Source organism: Saccopteryx bilineata, chromosome X (genome assembly GCF_036850765.1).
Source record: "Saccopteryx bilineata isolate mSacBil1 chromosome X, mSacBil1_pri_phased_curated, whole genome shotgun sequence".
NCBI classification, from domain to species: domain Eukaryota; kingdom Metazoa; phylum Chordata; class Mammalia; order Chiroptera; family Emballonuridae; genus Saccopteryx; species Saccopteryx bilineata.
This window is the reverse complement of record NC_089502.1, coordinates 38,346,487-38,366,846: the sequence shown is the minus strand read 5'-3', so window position 1 is coordinate 38,366,846 and position 20,360 is coordinate 38,346,487. Positions and strand designations below refer to the sequence as shown.

The window sequence follows — 20,360 nt, the reverse complement described above, 5'->3', positions numbered from 1 at the left end:
TATTTACAAACAACAGCCCTGATAAGGGGTTGAAATTTAAAAAATATAAAAAACTCACAAAACTCAGCAACAAATGACCAAAGGATCCAATTAAAAATGGGGAGAGGACCTGAACAAACGCTTCTCCCATGAAGACATAAAAACAACAAATAGATATATGAAAAGATGCTCAACATTGCTAGCTTAATAGAAAAATGCAAATCAAAACTGCAGATATACTACCTCACACTTGTTTTATTGGCTGTTATCAACAAGACAGGTATGTGACAAGTGTTAGAGAGACTGTGGAAAAAAGAAATCTTCATTCACTGTTGGTGGAAATATAAATTGGTACAGTCACTGTGGAAGACAGTATCATGGTTCCTCAAAAAATTAATAGAAATACCATATGACTCAGTAATCCCTTTACTGGGTATCTACTCAAAAAGTTGAAAACATTGGTACACAAAGACATATGCACACCCATGTTCATAGCAGTGTTAGTCATGATGGCCAAGACATGGAAACAACCAAAATATGCCTCGATAGTGAATTGTATAAAGAGGATGTAGTATATATGTACAATGGAATACTACTCAGCCACAAAAAGCAATGGCATAGTGAAATTTATGACAACATGGATGGATCTTGAGAACATTTTACTGAGTGAAATATGTAAATCAAAAAAAGCCGAGAACTGTATGATTTCACACATAGGTGAGATATAAAACTGAGACTCATGGACATAGATACAAGTGATGAAAAATGTTTTGGCTTTGATTGATGGGCACACAACACAATCAATAGTTTAAATGCTATATAAATGTTATCTGAAGCCTATGTACTCTTACTAATCAATGTCACCCTATTAAATTTAACTTCTAAATAAATTTAATAAAACATAATCCAAGGCTGGAGAAAGAACCACCTGAAATGTTAGATGGAACATTACCTAGTGCTCACACAGAAAGGGGAATATATTCTAAAGCTACTAGCCAGACTCAAAACTTTTATACATTATGGGGCATTGGGAAGAAAGGTCTTACCTTGATTTTTGAGAAACAGTTAACCCCAGATTAAACAAATCTCTGGTATCTTATAACAAACTTGAAAAGCCAGACTGTAGCAGGCATCCCCAAACTACGGCCCGCAGGCCACATGCAGCCCCCTGAGGCCATTTTTCTGACCCCCGCTGCACTTCCGGAAGGGCCACCTCTTTCATTGGTGGTCACTGAGAGGAGCACTGTACATGGTAGCCCTCCAACGGTCTGAGAGACAGTGAACTGGCCCCCTGTGTAAAAAGTTTGGGGACCCCTGCAAATGATCATTCTGTTTCCAAATATCTTACCTGTGTCCCTAACAAAGCTGAAGAATATTTATATGAATATGAAAATACCCAGCATAGGAGAAGCATTTCAGGCATGATGGTATAAGAATATCTCATAAAATCAATGAGAACACTGGCAAAAAAAAATTATTCAAACTGACATTTTGAGAGCTCTGGAAATTAATCAAAGGCTTGCAACAGTCTGGGAAGCATTTATTCCAGAAAAACAGTTAAATTTCATTAGGAGCAGAGAACATTTTAGTTGCTCAGTCTATTGCCCACTCTTCAGATTTATGATAGTCTTGAAAACCTGCAACCTCAGAACCACAGTAACTAAAAAAACCAAAAGCCAAAAATCAAACCAAACCAAACCAAAACAAAACAAAATAAAATATCAGCCTAGTAGGCACTGCAGATAACAGAATGAATATGGAACTTCCCAAAGGCTTATCCTCAGAGAATTGTCACTATTTGACCTGTCTGGCAAATATCTGGAAAAGCTCCATTCTTAAAATTTATCTTTTATATAACCTTACTTCAGAGATTTTTTTTTTCCAGTGATAGAATCCCTATCCCCTGGACAGTCAAAATAAAAAAAAAATCAGGTAAAATTTTTTTAACATTATAGTTCCCCTAGTGAGTTGACACAAACAAGGGGTTTCTCAAAAACTTAAAAGGAGAATATGGGGAATGACATGTCCATAGGGTGCTTTGAATAGCTCTGAAATTTTCTTCAGACTCTGAAAGGTAATGCACATCTGCAGGACTGTGTGTATGGCCAGAATACACCCGAAAACAGCCTTATTTCTTACGTAACACTGACCATGACATTCTGCACAATCAGGATGTGAAAGTTAAATTGTTAACTGACTGTCAGGGCATTGCCTCAACACACACAGAGCCCCTTGGCAAAAGCTGGGAGAATTAGTAGTAGTTCAAGGAATTTAAATAAATCTTTTTCCAATCATTAACTGAACACTAAGCTATCTGAGCAGAAACTTCAGTGGCCACACACAACATAGAGGATAGACTTTACAAAATTAGGCCAGTAAATTCATTAAAGAAATAAATGGCAGCAGCAAAAAGAATGGTAACATCACTAAAACTAAATAGGGGAAGATTATGATTTCTGTAGCTGCTATACCATATTATTTGAAATGTCTGATTTTCAACAAAAAACTCTAAACACATATATGAACAAGATAGTATGACTCATATACAGGAAAAATAAACCAATCAATAGAAAATGAGGCTAGGGTGATGACGTCAGAGTAATGGCGGGGTAAGAAGCGATACCGATAAATCTCCCCCAAAACTCAACAAGATCTTCAACCAGAAACAGAAAAACCTATACTTGGAGCCTCCAGATGCTTCGCAATACCCACAAGTAAAAGCTCCAAGAAGAACACAATAAAACCAAATTTAAACTGTGAGAACAACAAAAAGAAAGAGGGGGAGAAGATGGAGATTAACAGTAGCAAAGGACGATGGAGTGCAAAAGTACTCACAAAATAATTCGCTACAATGAACAGGGTAGGGACCCTTTTCATTACTCAAAGGTAACCACCATTGAAAAAACTACCACAGAAGCACATGAGATAAAAAAGATAGCAACAGAGGAAAGATGTATGGAATACAACCAAATAAAAACAAAAGATAGAAAAACGAAAGAGAAGGATCAAACGAGACACAAAACTAACAGAAAGCAAGATATAAAATGGCAATAGGGAACTCACAAGTATCAATAATTACACTAAATGTAAACAGATTAAACTCACCAATAAAAAGGCACAGAGTAGCAGAATGGATTAAAAAAGAAAATCCAACTGTATGCTGCCTACAGGAAACTCATCTAAGTAACAAGGATAAAAACAAATTCAAAGTGAAAGGCTGGAAAACAATACTCCAAGCAAATAACATCCAAAAAAAAGCAGGTGTAGCAATACTCATATCGGATAATGCTGACTACAAGACAGGAAAAGTACTCAGAGACAAAAATGGCCATTTCATAATGGCTAAGGGGACACTAAATCAAGAAGACATAACAATTCTTAATATATATGCACCAAACCAAGGAGCACCAAAATATATAAGACAGCTACTTATTGATCTTAAAACAAAAACTGACAAAAATACAATCATACTTGGAGACCTCAATACACCGCTGACGGCTCTAGATCGGTCATCCAAACAGAGAATCAACAAAGACATAGTGGCCTTAAACAAAACACTAGAGCACCTGGATATGATAGACATCTACAGGACATTTCATCCCAAAGTGACTGAGTATACATTTTTCTCCAGTGTACATGGATCATTCTCAAGAATTGACCATATGTTGGGCCACAAAAACAACATCAGCAAATTCAGAAAAATTGAAGTTGTACCAAGCATATTTTCTGATCATAAAGCCTTGAAACTAGAATTCAACTGCAAAAAAGAGGAAAAAAATCCCACAAAAATGTGGAAACTAAACAACATACTTTTAAAAAATGAATGGGTCAAAGAAGAAATAAGTGCAGAGATCAAAAGATATATACAGACTAATGAAAATGACAATACGACATATCAGAATCTATGGGATGCAGCAAAAGCAGTGATAAGAGGGAAGTTCATATCACTTCAGGCATATATGAACAAACAAGAGAGAGCCCAAGTGAACCACTTAACTTCCCACCTTAAGGAACTAGAAAAAGAAGAACAAAGACAACCCAAAACCAGCAGAAGAAAGGAGATAATAAAAATCAGAGCAGAAATAAATGAATTAGAGAACAGAAAAACTATAGAAAAAATTAATAGAACAAGGAGCTGGTTCTTTGAAAAGATCAACAAAATTGACAAACCCTTGGCAAGACTTACCAAGGAAAAAAGAGAAAGAACTCATATAAACAAAATCCAAAATGAAAGAGGAGAAATCACCACGGACACCATAGATATACAAAGAATTATTGTAGAATACTATGAAAAACTTTATGCCACTAAATTCAACAACCTAGAAGAAATGGATAAATTCCTAGAACAATACAACCTTCCTAGACTGAGTCAAGAAGAAGCAGAAAACCTAAACAGACCTATCAGTAGAGAAGAAATAGAAAAAAACCATTAAAAACCTCCCCAAAAATAAAAGTCCAGGCCCTGACGGCTATTCCAGGGAATTTTATCAAACATTCAAAGAAGACTTGGTTCCTATTCTACTCAAAGTCTTCCAAAAAATTGAAGAAGAAGCAATACTTCCAACCACATTTTATGAGGCCAACATAACCCTCATACCAAAACCAGGCAAGGATGGCACAAAAAAAGAAAACTACAGACCAATATCTCTAATGAATACAGATGCTAAAATACTAAACAAAATACTAGCAAATCGAATACAACAACATATTAAAAAAATAATACATCATGATCAAGTGGGATTCATCCCAGAATCTCAAGCATGGTTCAACATACATAAAACGGTTAACGTAATACACCATATCAACAAAACAAAGAACAAAAACCACATGATCTTATCAATAGATGCAGAAAAGGCTTTCGATAAAATACAACACAATTTTATGTTTAAGACTCTCAACAAAATGGGCATAGAAGGAAAATATCTCAACATGATAAAGGCCATATATGATAAATCATCAGCTAACATCATATTAAATGGCACAAAACTGAAGGCTTTTCCCCTTAAATCAGGAACAAGACAGGGTTGTCCACTCTCTCCACTCTTATTTAATGTGGTACTAGAGGTTCTAGCCAGAGCAATCAGACAAGACAAAGAAATAAAAGGCATCCATATCGGAAAAGAAGAAGTAAAGGTATCACTTTTTGCAGATGATATGATCCTATACATCGAAAACCCATAAGAATCCACAAAAAGACTACTAGAAACAATAAGTCAATACAGTAAGGTCGCAGGATACAAAATTAACATACAGAATTCAATAGCCTTTCTATATGCCAACAATGAAACAATTGAGAACAAACTCAAAAGAATAATCCCCTTCATGATTGCAACAAAAAAAATAAAATACTTAGGAATAAACATAACAAAGAATGTAAAGGACTTATATAATGAAAACTATAAACCATTGTTAAGGGAAATCGAAAAAGATATAATGAGATGGAAGAATATACCTTGTTCTTGGCTAGGAAGAATAAATATAATCAAGATGGCTATATTACCCAAAGCAATATACAAATTTAATGCAATTCCCATCAAACTTCCAATGACGTTTTTTAAAGAAATAGAGCAAAAAATCATCAGATTTATATGGAACTATAAAAAACCCCGAATAGCCAAAGCAATCCTAAAGAAAAAGAATGAAGCTGGGGGCATTACAATACCTGACTTCAAACTCTATTATAGGGCCACGACAATCAAAACAGCATGGTATTGGCAGAAAAATAGACACTCAGACCAATGGAACAGAATAGAAAGTCCAGAAATAAAACCACATATATATAGTCAAATAATTTTTGATAAAGGGGCCAACAACACACAATGGAGAAAAGAAAGCCTCTTCAATAAATGGTGCTGGGAAAACTGGAAAGCCACATGCAAAAGAATGAAACTGGACTACAGTCTCTCCCCCTGTATAAAAATTAACTCAAAATGGATCAAAGATCTAAACATAAGACCTGAAACAATTAAGTACATAGAAGAAGATATAGGTATTCAACTCATGGACCTGGGTTTTAAAGAGCATTTTATGAATTTGACTCCACAGGCAAGAGAAGTGAAGGCAAAAATTAATGAATGGGACTACATCAGACTAAGAAGTTTTTGCTCAGCAAGAGAAACTGATAACAAAATAAACAGAAAGCCAGCTAAATGGGAAATGATATTTCCAAACAACAGCTCAGATAAGGGCCTAATATCCAAAATATACAAAGAACTCATAAAACTCAACAACAAACAAACAACCAATCCAATAAAAAAATGGGAAGAGGATATGAACAGACACTTCTCCCAGGAAGAAATACAAATGGCCAACAGATATATGAAAAGATGCTCATCTTCTTTAGCTATTAGAGAAATGCAAATCAAAACGGCAATGAGATACCACCTCACACCTGTTCGATTAGCCATTATTAGCAAGACAGGTAATAGCAAATGTTGGAGAAGCTGTGGAGAAAAAGGAACCCTCATCCACTGTTGGTGGGAATGTAAAGTAGTACAACCATTATGGAAGAAAGTATGGTGGTTCCTCAAAAAACTGAAAATGGAACTACCTTATGACCCAGCAATCCCTCTACTGGGTATATACCCCAAAAACTCAGAAACATTGATACGTAAAGACACATGCAGCCCCATGTTTATTGCAGCATTGTTCACAGTGGCCAGGACATGGAAACAACCAAAAATCCCGTCAATAGATGACTGGATAAAGAAGATGTGGCACATATACACTATGGAATACTACTCAGCCATAAGAAATGATGACATCGGAACATTTACAGCAATATGGTGGGATCTTGATAACATGATATGAAGCGAAATAAGGAAATCAGAAAAAACCAGGAACTGCATTATTCCATACGTAGGTGGGACATAAAAGTGAAACTAAGAGACATTGATAAGAGTGTGGTGGTTAAGGTGGGGGGGAGGGGGGAATGGGAGAGGGAAAGGGGGAGGGGGAGGGGCACAAAGAAAACAAGATAGAAGGTGACAGAGGACAATCTGACTTTGGGTGATGGGTATACAACATAATTGAACGACAAGATAACCTGGATATGTTATCTTTGAATATATGTATCCTGATTTATTGATGTTACCCCATTAAAAAAATAAAATTATTAAAAAAAAAAGAAAATGAGGCTAAGGAAACCCCAGAATTGAACTTGTAGATAAAGACTTTAAATCAGTTATTATAAATATATTAAATAAATTAAAGGAAACCATGTCTAATGGTGTAAAACTGAGACCATCTACCACCATTTAGCACCCATTATACCGTCTTCCACCTCCTACACTATGTATTGTAGAATTCGTCACCTGAAGCCTGTATAAGTATGTTAACCAGTGTCACCTAATACAATTAATTTAAAATAGTAATGATAGAGAGCAATCCAACAGAAAGATATAACCATTATAAATATCTATGCACCTAATATACAAGCACCTAAATATATAAAGCAGATTTTGATGGACACAAAGGGCGAGATCAACAGCAATAGTATAATAGTAGGGGATTTCAATACCAAACTAACATCACTGGATAGATCCTCAAGAAAGAAAATTAACAAAGAAAAAGCAGAATTAAGGGACACATTAGATCAACTGGATTTAATAGATATTTTAAGAACCTTTCACCCTAAAGCAGCCGAATATACATTCTTTTCAAGTATGCATGGTACATTCTCGAGGATAGACCACATATTGGGGCATAAAACGAGACAAACTAGAGTTCTAGATACACTTGCAAGTCTTTTGCCATTTTGTTTCCAGTCACAGAATAAGAACCTGCTGATACTTTGTGTCAATAAGGTATGATCTACCCATTAGTCAGTTGGATAAAAAAAAATAATAATAAAAAAATAAATAAAAGTTTATTCTCCACTGTCATATTGATGAAATATTTTATAAAGCATTGCAGTTGCATGGTAATGGTAGCTGATACTCTTGTCATTTTCTACCTATTTGGTCCTCCCTTGCTCCTCCGATTGACACAAGTTTTCCTTTGCACAGACAAGAAAATAGCTTTAAAACACAAAGTTGTCACTTTGACTTCAGTTTAAAGGTTCTAGGCTGGTATTCAAGTATAGAGTGAACACCTTCTATGTCCTAAACACTGTTATTAGTATGCATTATATTATTCATCTTTATATTTTGCCAAAGTGCTTAACATTTCTTGTGTGTGTTCAATATATATTTATTGAATGAAGAAATGAATGAGACTTCAAGATGCTTATGATTTGCTTACTGTCTTTTTTCACAGTGCCTAACCCAGTGTGCCAGGCCATATTTACTAACATTGCATTGTCCATGATACATAACTTCTCATGGATTCAAACTCGTGAGAACAAAACGTGGTCTGTCATGTTCACTGTTGTATTTCTCCAACTAGTGTAGCAACTGACACATAGTAATAGTAGCTTAGCAAAATTTTGTTGATTAAATGAATGAATGAATAAATGAATAAACAAATGAAATTTAGGAATGCTATTTAATTTCTCTGAGCTCTTATTTTTTAGTATGGAAAGTCATATCAATGATTTCATTATAATAATATATATGTAAAGTACTTAGCATTAATAGGCATTCAATAAATGTCAATTTTCTTTCTTTCTCCTTTCTTTGCTTCATCCTGACCACCTACCTAGATGCATGTCTGTTTTATATAATGACTTTATTCTAAATAATTTTCAAAAATAAATTACTCCTTTGAAAAATGGAGAATGTTAGACGAAGTAGTCCCTAAGTTCCCTTGAGCTCTAAAATTCTATGGCTCTAAGATGAAAAGAAGAATTCTGTAATAGAAGGATGCAATAGCCTTTCAAAAACCTATTTGGATGGAGCTTCACACATTTCTTTGGAATAAATAATTTATGTTAAAATGGCCCTCAGACAGGTAGATGAACAAGATGACCTCCAGGAGCTTACTTTGGCTAAATTTTATCCTGGGAGATCAGAGGAAATCATATTTAAGATCTATATCAACATCAAGAGTGTCTGTGAAAGTAAGTCAAGATGGATTTAGTTCTCTTGAATGATTCTCTGCTATCTGGGCACCTATATTAGCTATGTTTTGCCTTTAAAATAGGAGTTGGAGATCAAAGTGCTTGACTATCAGATGGCCTACTACAGAAAGATTGAGTCATTTTAGACATTTCCCATCAAGGAACACTTCAATCTTTGACAAGAAAATCACGGGAAAATGTTTTCGCTGCAACATTTTCTTCCCCTAATTATATTTTCTCTTATGTTATCTCCTGTTGCTAATAGAGGCTCCTTTAAGCAGAATTGCTTTATCTTTGATGGGTAGACAAGGGCTTATCTGAAATATATTTTTATTTTTTATATTGATTTATTATTATTTTTATTTAATTAATTGTGTTTACATAAATTTTAGGGTCACCCCAAATGCATCCCCTCTCTCTCTTATTCCCCTCTATCTCCCTTGCCCTCCCCCCTTCACTTCAGGTTTATCCCATCCTATCATTCCCTTTTCCTCTGTCCTCTTTTCCTCTGGTCCCTTTGAACTCTCCTCTGTCTCAATTCCATTCCTCAATTCTCATTATTCCTTGGATTCCTCAAATGAGTGAGGTCATATGATATTTTTCTTTCTCTACCTGGCTTATTTCACTCAACATAATAGTTTCCAGGTCCCTCCATATTGTTGCAAAAGGTAATATTTCCTTCTTTTTAATGGCCCCATAGTATTCCATTGTATATATGTACCACTGACAGAAGCTCAGGCTGTTTCCAGATCTTGGCTATTGTGAACAATGCTGCCATAAACATGGGGGTGCATTTCTTTTTTTCAGTCAGTGATATGGTGTCCTTGGGATATATTCCTATAAGTGGGATGACTGGGTCAAAGGGCAGTTCCATTTCTAATTTTTTCAGGAATCTCCATACTGTTTTCCACAGTGCCTGCACCAGTCTGCATTCCCAGCAGCAGTGCAGGAGGGTTCCCCTTTCTCCACATCCTCGACAGCACCTATCGTGTGTTGTTTTGTCAATGACCGCCATTCTGACTAGTGCGAGGTGGCATCTCATTGTGGTTTTAATTTGCATTTCTCTAATGATTACTGATGTTGAACATTTTTTCATTTGTCTATTGGCCATCTGTATGTCCTCTTTGGAGAAATGTCTATTCATTTCTTGTGCTCATTTTTTGATTGGATTGTTTGTCTTCCTGGTGTTGAGTTTTATAGTTCTTTATACATTTTGATTATTAATCCCATATCAGATGTATTGTCGAATATGTTCTCCCGTGGTATGGTTTGTCTTTTTATTCTGTTCATATTGTCTTTAGCTGTGCAAAGCTTTTTTAGTTTGATATAGTTCCATTTGTTTATCCTGTCTTTTATTTCATTTGCCTGTGGAGATAATTCAGCAAAGATATTGCTGTGACAGATGTCGGTGAGCTTACTGCCTAAGTTTTCTTCTAGGATACTTATGGTTTCATGATTTACATTTAAGTCCTTTATCCATTTTGAGTTTATTTTGGTGAATGGTGTAAGTTGGTGGTCTAGTTTCATTTTTTTGCAGGTAGCTGTCCAGTTTTCCCAACATCATTTGTTAAAGACATTGTCTTAACTCCACTGTATGCTCTTACCTCCTTTGTCAAATATCAATTGTCCATAAAGATGTGGGTTTATTTCTGAGTTCTCTGTTCTGTTTCATTGATCTATATGTCTGTTCTTATGCCATTACCAAGCTGTTCTGAGTACAATGGCCTTGTAGTATAACTTGACATCTGGAAGTGTGATACCTCCCACTTTATTCTCCTTTTTCAAGATTGCTGAGGCTATTAGTGTTCTTTTTTGGTTCCATATAAATTTTTGGAATATGTGTTCTATATTTTTGAAGTCTGTCATTGGTATTTTAATTGGTATTGTGTTAAATTTATAAATTGCTTTGGGTAATATAGACATTTTAATTATGTTTATTCTTCCTAACCATGAGCACGGTATATGTTTCCACTTGTTTGTATCTTCCTTGATTTCTTTTATCAATGTTTTATAATTTTCTGAGTACAAATCTTTAACCTCCTTGGTTAAATTTACTCCTAGGTACTTTATTTTTTTGGTTGCAATAGTGAAGGGGATTGTTTCCTTAATTTCTCTTTCTGACAGTTCATTGTTGGTGTATAAAAATGCCTCTGATTTCTGTGTATTAATTTTATATCCTGCCACCTTGCTGTCCCAGTAGTTTTTTGACTGAGACTTTAGGGTTTTCTATATATAGTATCATATCATCTGTAAATAATGATAGTTTTACTTCTTTTTTTCCAATTTGGATGCCTTTTATTTCTTCTTCTTGTCTGATTGCTGTATCTAGGACTTCCAGTACTATGTTGAATAAGAGTGCTGAAAGCGGGTAACCCTGCCCTGTTCCTGATTTTAGAGGAATTGCTTTTAATTTTTGTCTATTAATTATAATGTTGGTTGTGGGTTTGTCATCGATGGACTTTATCATGTTGAGGTATGTTCTCCGTATTCCCACTTTGTTAAGAGTTTTGATCATAAATCGGTGCTGGATTTTATCAAATGCTTTTTCTGCATCTATTGATATTATCATATGGTTTTTCTCCTTCCTTTTGTTTATGTGGTGACTCACATTAATTGATTTATGAATGTTGTACCATCCTTGCCTTCCCAGAATAAATCCCACTTGATCATGATGTATAATTTTTTTCATGTATTTCCGGTTTGCTAATATTTTGTTGATGATTTTAGCATCTAAATTCATCAGGGATATTGGCCTGTAACTTTCTTTCTTTGTGTTGTCTTTCCTTGATTTTGAATCAGAATTATGCTCACCTTATAAAAGGAACTTGGAAGTGTTCCTTCCTCCTGAATTTTTTGAAATAGCTTGAGAAGGATAGGTGTCAGTTCTTCTTTGAATATTTGGTAGAATTCACCAGTGAAGCCATCGAGCGCAGTGGTCTTGTTTCCTTTTCGGAGCTTTTGGATAACTGTTTCTATCTCTTTTGTTGTAATCAGTCTGTTTAGTATTTCTGATTCTTTTGGATTGATTTTTGGAAGAATATATATTTAAGGAATTTGTCCATTTCACCTAGGTTGTTTAATTTTTTGGCATATAGTTCTTCATAGTATTTTCTTACAATCCTTTGTATATCTGTTGTATTGGTTGTTATTTCTCCACTCTCCTTTCTAATTTTATTTATTTGAGTCCTCTCTCTTTCTTTCTTGGTGAGTCTTGTTAAAGGTTCTTCGATTTTGTTTACCTTTTCAAAGAACCAGCTCTTGGTTTCATTGATCCTCCGTATTGTTTCTTTAGCTTCTATGTCATTTATTTCCACTCTGATGTTTATTATTTTCGTTGTTCTACTACCTCTGGGCCTTACTTGCTATTCTTTTTCTAGTTCTTTTAGGAAGGGTTGGGTTGTTTATTTGAGCTTTTTCAAGCTTCTTAAGGAATGCCTGTAGTGCTATGAACTTCCCTCTCAAAACTGCTTTTGCTGTGTCCCATAAATTTTGAGTTGTTGTTTGCTCATTATCATTTGTTTCTAGGAATTTTTTTGTTTTTTTTTAATTTTTTAATTTTTTTATTAAATTTAATGCAGTGACATTGATAAATCAGGGTACATATGTTGAGAGAAAATATCTCTGTTTCTAGGAATTTTTTATTTCTTCTTTGATTTCATTGTTAACCCATTCGTTATTTAATAACATGCTATTTAGATTCCATGTGTTTGAGTATTTTTCAATTTTTCCATGTGTTTGTGGTTGATTTCTAGTTTTATGCCATTGTGATCAGAGAAAATGCTTGATATAATTTCAATCTTCTTAAATTTGTTGAGCCTGCTTTTGTGTCCTAACATGTGGTCTATCTTAGAGAATGTATCATGAGCACTTGAAAAGAATGTATATTCTGCTGCCTTAGGGTGAAAGGTTCTAATGATATTTATTAAATCAAGTTGATCTAGTGTGTCCTTTAAGTCTGCTGTTTCTTTGTTAATTTTCTTTCTTGATCTATCTAGTGAAGTTAGTGGGGTATTGAAATATCCTACTATTACAGTATTGCTGTTGATCTCACCATTTATATCCATCAAAGTCTGCTTTATATATTTAGGTGCTCCTATATTAGATGAGTAGATATTTATGATGGTTATATCTTCCTGTTGGATTGCTTCCTTTATCATTATGTAGTGACCTTCTTTATCTCTTACTATATTCTTTTTTTTTTTCTGAAGCTGGAAACGGGGAGAGACAGTCAGACAGACTCCCGCATGCGCCCGACCGGGATCCACCCGGCATGCCCACCAAGGGCAACGCTCTGCCCACCAGGGGGCAATGCTCTGCCCCTCTGGGGTGTCACTCCGCTGTGACCAGAGCCACTCTAGCACCTGGGGCAGAGGCCAAGGAGCCATCCCCAGCGCCCGGGCCATCCTTGCTCCAATGGAGCCTTGGCTGCGGGAGGGGAAGAGAGAGACAGAGAGGAAGGAGGGGGTGGGGGTGGAGAAGCAAATGGGTGCCCCTCCCATGTGCCCTGGCCGGAAATCGAACCCGGGTCCCCTGCACGCCAGGCCAACGCTCTACCACTGAGCCAACCGGCCAGGGCCTATATTCTTTGTTTTAAAGTCCATTTTGTCTGATATAAGTATTGCTACCCCAGCTTTTTTTTTTCATTTCCATTTGCATACATTTGTTTTTCATCCTTTTACCTTCAACCTATGTGCTTCTTTTGTTTTAAGGTGTGTCTCTTGTAGACAGCATATGTACAGGTCCTGTTTTCTTATCCAAGCTGCTACCCTATGTCTTTTGATTGGATCATTTAATCCATTTACATTTAAGGTTATTATTGATATGTAGTTGTTTATTGCCATTTTATTCTTTAAAGCTGTATTCCTCTTCTGCTATATTCTTTTTTCCACTTTGATCTGTTTACAACAGGCCCCTTAACATTTTCTGTAGCACTGGTTTGGTTGTAATGAATTCCTGGAGTTAGTTAGGTTCTTTTTTTTTGTTTGTTTGTTTGTTGTTGTTTTTTTCTGGGAAGCTTATTATTTCTCCTTCAGTTTTAAATGATAGCATTGCTGGATAAAGTAGTCTTGGTTGTGGGCTCTTGTTCTGCATTACTTTGAATATTTCTTGCCATTCCTTTCTGGCCTCAAGTGTTTCTGTTGAGAAGTTGGATGTCATCCTTTTGGGGGCTCCTTTGTAGGTGATAGCCTTCTTTTCTCTAGCAGCTTTTAATATTTTCTCTTTATCGCTTAGCTTTGGTATTTTAATTATAATGTGCCTTAGTGTAGGTCTTTTTGAGTTTCTCTTTAATGGAGTTCTCTGTGCTTCTTGAACTTGTGGGACCCTTCTTTGCATCAATTTCGGGTAGTTTTTAGCTATGATTTGATTGAAGAAAGTTTCTATCCCTTGTTCTTTCTCTTCTTCTTCAGGAACCCCTATGATGCAGATGTTATTTCTCTTCATGTTGTCACAGAGCTCTCTCAGTTTCCTCAGACTTTTTGAGTCTCTTTTCTTTTTTCTGCTCTCCTTTCATGCCTTTTTTTATCTTGTCCTCCAACTTGCTGATTCAATCCTCAGCTTCATCCATCCTGCTTTTAATTCCTTCCATTGTAGTCTTTATTTCTGATATTGTATTTGTCACCTCCAACTGATTCTTTTTTTAATATTTCAGTGTCCTTTTTTATACTTGTTATGTCTTTATTTAGGTGTTTGTAATGACCATCCATTGTTGTTATAAGATCCCTAAGCATCCTAACAATCATTATTCTAAACTCTGAATCCAGCAGTTTGGTTATTTCCATATCACTCAGTTCCTTTTCTGGAGATTTCTCTTGTGGTTTCATTTGGATTGCACTTCTCTGTCTTCTCATTATGCCTGTGTGTTTGGGTGTGTTGTTTGTAGGAGTGGTTGAGTCTAGGTTTGGTGTTGTCTGCCTCAAATTTTCACTTGTGTTATTTCTAGATCTCTTATCTGAAATTAAAAGCCCAGACATCTGATTGCCACATATTGTGGTAAAAAAGACAGGACTATTAATTGACAACTAGTCTCTTACTCCACTTTCTTTTCTGTCTATTTCTCTTTTAGGTCAGCAATGCAGGATTGCTAGATACCTCAACCCTGAACACTGGGTTGCCCTCTCTCTTTCTCTATACACACAATATTTGCTACACTCATTCCTAACTCTAACCTAGTAGTTATCCTAGTGGATAGATGCATTTGGAATATACTTCCCCTTCTCTTCTGGGGCTATGTTCTACTCCTCCTTTAAAATGCCTTCCCTGATCACCTCAGTGCTCAGTGACCTCTCTTCTTTGTTCTATGGCATATCAACTGTAATATATAGATTGACCCTTATTTTACACTTCTTTGAATTACCTCACTATTTAAATGATGTTAATCTTCTTCATCATCCTATTTTATAAACAGGGCTGAAAATTGACTGGGTGGGTAACAGTGGTCAAGGGTAGTGGTCTGTAAGGACCCAGATATTCACACAATTTTTTTACTTCCAGTTTTTTCTTTCTACTTAAAGTGAAACTGCTAGATTAATATGTGGGTGGAAGAAACTGAAAAAATCCTACAGAATTGATAGATAGATACATCAATTTATAAAGAAAGCTCTTTAAGGCTCCTATATGTCATTTAAATAACCTGGTAGCAATTAGTTTTAAGGTCATTCATCAAATAAATATTTTTGGTAGTTTTATTTTAAAAATGAATTTAGCTGCTGACTGGATATACTTACTACCTTTGTCATAGCCTGGAAATCATTTACTGGATAAATTAGAGATTTTTTCCTAAAGCTTATAAATACCAAACCCATTTTTTCTCCCAATACACAGAAGCCCAAAGGATCCCTAGGGTTTCAGTCTATTTAATAAATAGCCTGCATTTTTTCTTTCTAAAGAGAAAAAATAAAGCCCAGCTGATTTTTTAAAATTAGCTTTGTAAGTCAGGGAAAATTTATCATTACCTTTCTTATTGTAATTAGCCTGGATGTCAGCCTAAAGTTATAGTTTGGCATTATAGATTCCAAGTCACAGATCAGTAAACTGACACTAATCAAATGAACCCAGCATATTAGAGACAGAGCTGATATTCATTGGGCAAAGAAAAAATATCTCAATTCAGTTTCTGCTTTGCACATTTCAAAAAAATAATTTGTGCTTGGAGACAGGGTGAAGGACAGAGAATTTGGAATGAGGGCTTACAGAATAACATGAAAATTTAGGGGGTAATGAATATCTTTTCTGTGGTAGTTTTATTTGAGCATACATTTGTCAAAACTAATCAAGCTGTACACTTTAAATATGTGCAGTTTATTGTGTTTGAATTATACCTCAAAAAAGCTGTTAAATTAATTTGAATATTTTCTTTTTTTCCTAGCATTCTTTCATTGAGGCAAATTCTTTATTTTTTTTAAAGAGAAAGGGCCTGACCTGTGGTGGCGCAGTGGATAAAGTGTCGACCTGGAAATGCTGAGATCGCTGGTTCAAAACCCTGGGCTTGCCTGGTCAAGGCACATATGGGAGTTGATGCTTCCAGCTCCTCCCCCCCTGTCTCTCTCTGTTCTCTCTCTCTCTCTGTCTCTCTCTCTCCCCCTCTCCTCTCTAAAATGAATAAATAAAATAAAATTAAATAAAAAAAACATTAAAAAAAAGAATCTTTTAAAGAGAAAAGGTCAAATTTGTTATAAGGTAATTTTAAAATAATCAGGCTTTAAAAAATGAGAAAGCACAACAATGTGATATTTTTATACATTAAAATGTTAATTATACAAAAGCATGTCAATTACACACACATTTCTCTGTTACCTCTACATTAGCTGAGAGACTCTACTTAGGTTCTTTGTTATTTCTTTGTAAATTGTTATAACTGTACCTACAAAATAGATTAAAATACTGTCTAAATAATCATGGCATACACACTCAAGTCCTTGAAATCTCTTGGTAACTTTGAACAACTTAACCTTGCTAGAATTCAATTTTCTCATCAGTAATATTAAAAAATATCTACATCACAAGATTGTTGACAATTAACTGATATCAACATGGACAATATTTAGTATAGTATATATCAATACATGTTAATTGTACTAATATGACCATAATGTTATAAATTATTTTATTTAATTTTTATTTATTTATTTTAAAATTTTTACTTAGAAAATTAACTTTAACAGGGTGACATTGATGAATAAGTATACATAGCTTTTTTGTTTGTTTTGTTTTGTTCTTTTTTTCTGAAGTGAGAAGCACGGAGGCAGAGAGAAAGACTCCTGCATGTGCCTGACTAGGATCCACTTAGCATGCCCACTAGGGGGCGATCCTCTGTCCATCTGGGGTGTTGCTTCCTTGCAACTGGAGCCATTCTAACACCTGTGGCAGAGGCATGGAGCCATCCCCAGTGCCTGGGTCAACTTTGCTCTAATGGAGCCTTGGCTGTAGGAGGGGAAGAGAGAGATAGAGATAAGAGAGGGAGTCTACTGCCGTACCACCCTGAACACGCCCGATCTCATCTGATCTCGGAAGCTAAGCAGGGTCGGGCCTGGTTAGTACTTGGATGGGAGAGAAGAGAGGGAAAAGTGTGGAGAAACAAATGGGTGCCTCTCCTGAGTGCACTGGCTGGGAGTTGAAATGGGGACTTCCACACTCCAGGCCAACGCTCTACCACTGAGCAAATGGCCAGGGCCAGCATACATAGGTTTAAGGTGAATATTTCTATAGCATTTGAACTGTTGATTATGTTGAATACCATCCCCCAAAGTCAAATTATTTTCTGCCATCTTATATTTGTTCCTCTTTACACAATTCCTCTCACCTTATCCCCCCTCCCCATTCATTCAAGTCTCCTTCCTACTCCTTCATAATCCCTTCAATTGGTAACCACTTCACTTTTATCTATGTCCATGAGTCTAAGTTTTATATCTCACCTATGTGTGAAATCATACAGTTCTTAGCTTTTTCTGATTTACTAATTTCACTCACTGTAATGTTCTCAAGGTCCATTCATGTTGTCATAAATGTCACTATGCTATGCCATTGCTTTTTATGGCTAATATTCCATTGTACATATGTACCACATCCTCTTTATATAATCCTCTATTGAGGCACACTTGGGTTGTTTCCATGTCTTGGCCATTGTGAATAATGCTGCAATGAACATGGGGGTGCATGTGTCTTTATGTGCCAGTATTTTTGAGTCTTGAGGGTAGATACCAAGTAGAGGAATTGCTAGGTCATATGGTAATGCTACTCTTAAGTTTTTTAGAAACCACCATACTTTCTTCCATAATGGTCAAACTAATTTACATTTCCACCAGCAGTGAATGAAGATTCCTTTTTCTCCACAGTCTCTTCAACACTTTTTATTATCTGTCTTGTTGATAGCAGCCAATATAACAGGTGTGAGGTCATTACTCATTGTGATTTTGATTTGCATTTCTCCATTAGCTAGTGAAGATGAGCATCTTTTCATATACCTGTTGGCCATCTATATGTCCTCTTGAGAGTGTCTGTTCATGTCCTCTCCTCATTTTTAAATGGTATTGTTTATTGTTTGTTGCTGAGGTTTGTGAGTTCTTCATATATATATTTTGTATATTAACCCTTTATCAGAGCTGTTGTTTGCAAATATCTCCCTTTTAGTTGGTTGCCTATTTGTTTTGTTGTCAGCTTCTTTTGCTGTGCAAAAGCTTTTTAGTTTGATATATTCCCATTAATTTATTTTTGCCTTTATTTTCCTTGCCTTTGGAGTCAAATTCATAAATTGTTCTCTATGACCAAGGTCCATGAGCTTAGTATGTATGTGTTCTTCTATGTAATTTATAGTTTCAGGTCTTATATTTAGGTCTTTGATCCATTTTGAATTAATTTTTGTTCAGGGGGACAAATTGTAGTCAAGTTTTATTCTTTTGCATGTGGTTTCCTAATTTTCCCAGCACCATTTATTGAAGAGGCTTTATTTTCTCCACTGCGTTTTTTGGCTCCTTTGTTGAAGATGATTTGTCCATATATATATATGATACTATTTCTGGGCTCTCAATTCTATTCCATTGGTCTGTATGTCTGTTTTTATGCCAATACTATGCTGTTTTGATTTTTGTGGCTCTGTAGTATAATTTAAAGTCAGGTAGCGTGAGACTTCTGGCTTCATTCTTTTTCTCCAGAATTGCTTTGGCTATTTGGAATTTTTTATGGTTCCATACAAACCTTGTAATTTTTTGTTCTATTTCTTTAAAGAATGACATTGGAATTTTAAAAGGATTGCATTAAATCTGTATATTGCTTTGGATAGTATGGCCATTTCAACTATGTTGATTCTTCCAATCCATAAATATAAAATGTTTTTTTCCATTTCATGGTCTTTTTCAATTTCTTTCAATAATAATTTGTAATTTCAGTATATAGGTCCTTCACATTTTTTGTCAAGTTTATTCCTAGGTATGGTATTTTTTTTAATTATAAAAGTAATTGCTTTGGAGTTCATTTTCTGAAGTTTCATTATTGGCATATAGAAAAGCAGTAGACTTTTGTATATTGGTTTTGTATCCTGTGGCATTACTGTATTGGTTTATTGGTTCTAATAGTTTTTTGGTGGAGTCTTTGGGGCTTTCTATGTACAGGATCATGTCATCTGCAAAAAGTGGTACCTTTACTTCTTTTATTCTCTATATCAATGTCTTTTATTTCTTTCTATTGCTTGACTGCTCTGGCTAAAACTTCCAGAACTATGTTGAATAAGAATGTAGAGAGGGAGCAGCCTTGTCTCCTTCCAATTTTAGAGAGAAAGCCTTCATATTTCATTATTTAGTATAGTATTAGCTGATGGTTTGTCATATATGGCCTTTATTATGTTGAGGTACTTTCCTTCTATTCCAATTTTTGTGAGTGTTTTAAACATAAAAGAATTTTTTTATCTTATTGAATGCTTTTTCTGCATCTATTGATAGGATCATATGTTTTTGTTCTTTGTTTTGTTGATGTGGTGTATTGCATTGATTTATTTCTGTATGTTGATCCATCATTGTGCTCCTGGAATAAATTCAACTTAATTCTGATGTATTATTTTTTAATGTATTGTTGTATTTGACTTGCTAGTATTTTGTTTAGAATTTTTGCATCTGTATTCATTAGAGATATTGGTCTGTAATTTTCTATTTTTGTGTTGTACTTGTCAGGTTTTGGTATGAAGGTTATGTAAGTCTCATAAAATGTGTTGGGGTGTATTACTTCTTTTATGTTTTGTAAGACTTTGAGAAGGATAGATAACCATCTGGTCCTGGACTTTTGCTTTGGGGAGATTTTTGATAGTTCTTTCTATTTCCTCCCTGCTTATAGGTCTATTTATGGTTTCTACTTATTCATGGTTCCTTCTAGGAAGACTGTAGAGTTCTAGGAATTC

At 35.2% G+C, this 20,360-nt stretch overlaps 1 protein-coding gene across 1 annotated transcript in view; it reads right to left on the bottom strand.

The window, feature by feature from the left end:
- TRPC5 (transient receptor potential cation channel subfamily C member 5) overlaps nt 1-20,360 on the bottom strand; it is a 356,447-nt gene that overhangs the window by 214,255 nt on the left and 121,832 nt on the right. The window lies entirely within an intron of this gene.